Genomic DNA, 6,000 nt, shown 5'->3' on the forward strand with positions numbered 1-6,000 from the left:
CCATTATTTAACTTAACCTAGTCTAAAAAGAAATATTTTTAACTAAAAAATTTCACTAAGTTGGAGAAAATATAAAATCTATAACCTTTGTGATTGATCGAAGCATTTAGAGAAGAACATGCAAATTTTCAATTGACGATTTTTATTTTAAAAAATATATATAGCATGCTTGCATTAATTTATACTGAAGTATAAGTTTGACTGAATATTAATAATCATAGGCTAAGTTAAATAATGGAAAATTAAAAAGTTCTTTAAGTTTTAGTAAAAAGAGATGGTATGTTATCCAAGATAAAAGTAAAAGGAACCTACTAAAATGATAAATTGTACCGATTCAATGAAAATTATGATAAAAATATAATGACCTAAATAAATTTACGAAGACTTCATAAAAGTTATGATAAAAATATAAGGACCTATACTAAGTAAAAAAAAAAAAATTGTACGAAGAACTATTAAAAATTAGAATAAAAGTATAAGTACGTGTTTGCTATTTTCTTAATTTACCCTTAATATTCAATTGATGAAGTGGAATACGTATAACTTTTTAAGGAATAAGATGGATAATATTTAATGATGTGGTAACGTATACACGCTTTAATTCATTTGCCACGTAGTCGTAGTCGTTGGCATACGCATTAAATTATTAGTAATATTATTTTTGTTTAATTTTGAATCGTCATAAGTTGTATTTCCTTCATTCGTTATTAAGAATCTCATTTCTTAGCTATACGAATTTAAAGAAATATGAAGAAAATGTGTGGAAAAAAGTTAGTGAAATATAGTTCCCACCTACGTATATTTGGATTGGAAAAAGTTATTGCTTTTTCTAAAGTTAATAAGCAAATACTGTGTGACAATGAGAATGGACCACCTTAATGAAATGAATGGACTATGTTCAAATTTTATTATTAAATTTATTTTTAACGTCTTTAAATTAATTAGGCCTTTTATTGTTGTATTCAAACATTTAATTTAAAGTAACAACTAGAATTTTCATTTGACGTTTCTTTTCATTTTGACATTTCTTTTTTTAATTTGGTAGCTATGATAATTATTTCAGTTGTAAATACCATCGAACCAACGCAAGACTTTTTGCTTCTTTCCAATTAATCTTCGTTCCTACCTTTTTGTTACTTTGTTATATAGAATACGTTTTAATTGAAAACTTATCGTTTGTCTTCAATAATTTATTACCTTTATCGTTTGTTTTAAATTCTAGAACTAGCTAATATCCCCCAGCGAATAATATATTTTACGGAGTATTATTATCTTTCAGTTTCGATTTAAGGGAAATTTGAATCAGGAAAAGTTCTAGAATTAATAGAAAAATTTGTATTGGGCACAAACTTCATAACTATATATAAAGAAATGATAGTTGATTATATTATACATGATATTATGGTCAATTTATCTTTTATTATCACTTTATCAGAAGTACATATAGTCCTATAAATACTACTCCAATACAATAAAGTTTGGTAAATGAGTTATATATATGCTATTTTTGTCCTTTAAAGCAATATTTAATATTATCATGCTCAAGCTATTTTCCGGGCCAACCGTATTAAGTTTCTAACTATTTGAATTAAGGTAATTGCAGTTGAGGTAATCCATGAATTTTGGGCTAAATTGGCTTCCAATACGAAGTTCATTATGAGCTCATTAACATTTTTTTACAATATGTTTGACATTTATAGGATGATGAACCTTAACATGGAATTTTCTAAAATAAACTGAAAAATGAACATCGTGTTACCCAAACAATAACCTCTGTGTTATAGTTCTATGTTTCACATTTAAAATTAACTTTGCATACATATAACACAACCATGCTACAACGAGTGCTTTTATTTATAAATTACTACCCCTATCCCATTAAAAATGGGATGTTTTTCTTTTTTAATTGTCTCAATAAAAATGAAATATTCTAAAAAAAGAAACAACATCATTTCTATTTTTACATCTTTTGTACTTTATACTCTCTTCATTATTTGATAAAATAACAATGCATAAAATTCTTGTAAAAAAGCTAAATATTATAAAATTATTGGGATGGATGGTGTACAATTTACTAAATAATTTAAATTAGAATAATACTAGAATTTTATATATGGAGTACGTAGGGGAGTGAAGAATATGCTAGCTGTTTTTAATCATGCTGTGTAGTTAGCAATTACTCCTTCCATCCTATAGTAGATGTCACACTTGGGGACTGACACGGGATTTTAGAAAGTGTTATTTTGTGTGTTAAGTGAAAAGAGAAAATAATATATTTATATTAATGTGAGAGGGAATTTTTTCCAAAAAAGAAAATGTGATATCTTCTGTGGACAAACTAAAAAGGAAAGTGTGACATCTATTATGAGACGGAGGGAGTACTGTGTAATAATATTGTATTATAGTCTCTCTGTCCGCGAATAAGAGTCCAATTTTTTCATTTTGGTTCGTTAGCAAATATAAGTTCCGGTTCATAATTACCAATTTACTATAAATGGTAAAAAGACATCACATTCCACCAACTCATTTAACTCACATATTATTTAAAATTAATACTATTATATAAGTAAGACTCATATTCTACTATTTTTTTTCTATTCACTTTTTTTAATATATAGTAGTATTTCTTAAAATCTTTGCGGGAAGTAAATGGGATTCCTATGTTCTGAGTATTCATTAAATTTTTTCCACATGATGATAGGTACGTGACCTTTGCTTTGTCTAAATTGTCAGTTTTTGGATGAAAACTGGGACTATATATCAATGTAGTCACCTAATACAAAAATCTGGACCCAACGATTGTAAGATACTCTATCCATTTCAGGGAAGATTAACATCTTCCTTAAATAGCACGGGAATTTATGCAACTTTATTTTAAATGTGAAATGAAAAGTAAAGTAAGAAAAGATGAATAAATATTTCTATTTTTAATAATAAGTCATCTTAACTAAGACAAACCAAAAAAGAAATTGGGTCATATTAAATAGAACGGAGGGAGTACCATATTTTGCATGTGGTGTTTAATGCATAGTAATTAATACTCGCATAGCTTCCCACGTCATATATGACTTAGTGTTAAAAAGGGTAGTGATAGAATGCAAACTTATATATTGTACAAACTCAAAACTTATCAACACAACTCCAACACTGTTTCAATACAATATCAATACAGTGTAAAATTTCAAGATTTTAATGTCAACACAATATCAACACATCATCAATCATGACTACCGTTGAAATTCTGTTGACATTTTCCTGTTGATACTTTTTTGTGATCTGTTGACATTTTTCAATGGTCCAGATCATAGTTTTGAGTTTGTACAATATTTAGAGTTTTCATTTGATCACATTCCGTGTTAAAAAAATTAAATTTCCAACTTTTTCAGTTGGATATACTTTGTGCATTATAATCTTTGTTGAAAAAAAATTAAATTTCTCCAACTTCTTCAATTGGATACACTTTATGCATTATAATCTTATGGGTGTAATCTAATGATATCTAGCTTAATGGGATAACTTTGATAATTAATCAACATATTAAAATTTAAAATGTCAACATCATGAGTCCACGATATAAGTATATCAGCATAAATTTAGATTGACATTTATACTTAAATGTCAACATAAAGACAAAGTATGTCAATCTAAATCAATGTTGACATACTCATGTCACTATATTGGCATTATTGTATAATGTGTTGATTAGTTATCAATGTTATCACATTTTTAATATAGAACAATGCCACCAAAATAGTAAGACTTGGATTAATTCCCCTCTCAGTTAGGTCTGTAAATTCGGGTACCTGATCCGAAATTTCAAAAATATCATACCAAATATCCGATCCGTATGCGAATTCGGGTACCCTAATATCTGATGCGGGTACCCGAACTCGACTAATAGGGTACCTTTAAACCCAAAATTAATATATTTCAAATTTATTCTATTTATATAACTTATATTGTGGTTAGAATAGAAGTTCTTAAAAGTTCAAACTTCAAAATAATTTTTTTTTCATAAATCGAAACTCAAAAGAGATTAGAATAAACTTTTTAAATAAACATGTAAATAAATTGTGAAAGCATAATTATATATTGAAAAGATAACAAGAAATAACATAAATAAAGCAACATGATATTTAGTTAAAACAGTGCACAAAAGTAAAGAAGTACTAATGATTTAAAGTTTAGATAATAGAATTAATAAAATGTAAGAGCAATCAAACATAATCCAAATACTAGTAAACTACGAACTTTATAACCCAAAAACTAAGATTCATTGCATTTAATTCATAATTCATATTCATCTTAGGTACTTGGGATTACGATATTAATCAGGTACCCAAATACGAGTTTCGGATGCCCTAATTAAACCTCAAAAATCCTAACATCAACTACCAAACTCATATCCGAACCTATAATTTTTGGTTTTGGATAGCCCAAACCTGTCGGGTACTGGGTCAGAATCGTGTATATCCGAAACCCGAGAACTAAATTTGCACCCCTGCTTTCAATCAAGAAATAAAAATAGAGTATTAATTCTATCAATAGTATCATAACTATATGGGGGGGGGGGGTTGTTTACATTTCACAAAATGTAATTGACATACTTCGAGCTATTTTGGAACATATGGAGTATACTGCAAGCTAGTTTTTAATAAAATGATTTCTGTACTTTATTTTACCAAATTTCAAGTTCCTAGTAGCTGTTTGATTTGAAAAATAGCTTATATTAAGTGTTATTTGAAAATAGCAATATAATATGTAGCTGTTTGATTTGGCCCTTATTCATTGTGTCACATATCATTTTCAAAAACATTTGATAAAACGATGCTTTAATACCATTTTAATTATGAAGCCTAGCTAGGATAAGTTTTGGAACATTAAAAAATGACTAAAAGACTAATTTAATTAATAGGACAGAAAACTAGTAGCTAGTATATTATTCCATTTATATACATATTAGAGATTGTATCATGTAATTAAATTAAGAGAAGGAGTACAATTAATTATAGGCATGTACTAGTATAACAACTAATTTTAAAGTTACAATGTACATCCAACCTGATGTTGCCATATGGCACAAAAAATGCAATATTGTAAACACTAAAATGCAATATATATTTGTAGAAGTTATAAATGAATTTCGGCAGATTGTATTTTTGTTATATGCAGATTGCATTTTTTATTGTTGAGTTTTGCATTTTAGATATTAACTGTTTAATTTGCATTTTATATATAGACAGATTGCATTTATATATGTGAAAATGCAAAACTTAACAATATAAAATGCAATTTAAGTGAAAATGCAAAACTCAACACTATAAAATGCAATTTACCTACAACTAAAATGCAATCTGCAGAAATACATATACAACTAGATTGCATTTTTGTGTTTAAAATATTGCATGTTTTGTGCCACATGGCATCACCATATTGGATGTACGCTGTGACTCTAAATAAGGGGGCACCCTAGTGCACCCCTTAATTATATTACATATATAATTTATATCGAATTAAATTACGACAATAAAAATAATTATAATCAAGTCTCGCCTGTTCGATTTAAATGTATCAAACTCGCTTAATGTGGTATACTAAGTAGTGCTTTAGCCTTGCACCACATTAGTAGTTACTCCATCCGTTCCACTTCAGGAGTCTTATTTGAGTTTGGCACAAGTTTTAAGAATGTAGAGGAAAGTTGGTGAAATAAGATTGTGCAATATGAGTCCTACTTTTATGTATTACTATTACTTTTATAATAAAATGTGAGTGGAAAAAGGGTTATTAGTGGAATGTGAAGCATAATACTATTTACGAAATATTCCAATCGGAATTTCTAAAATGGGATACATAAAAATAATAAATTGAGACTCTTAAAATGAGACCAGGAAAGTACTATATATATTTATTTATCTGAATTAAGGTCATTTATGCATATTGAATTGATTTCAATTGCATGCATGCACATAAAATATGCTCTGACAAAATTAAAATAATAAT

The sequence above is a fragment of the Salvia hispanica genome, chromosome 1 (assembly GCF_029641045.1).
Source record: "Salvia hispanica isolate PSC_SH4W2 chromosome 1, Shi_PSC_v1, whole genome shotgun sequence".
In the NCBI taxonomy this organism is placed as follows: Eukaryota; Viridiplantae; Streptophyta; class Magnoliopsida; order Lamiales; family Lamiaceae; genus Salvia; species Salvia hispanica.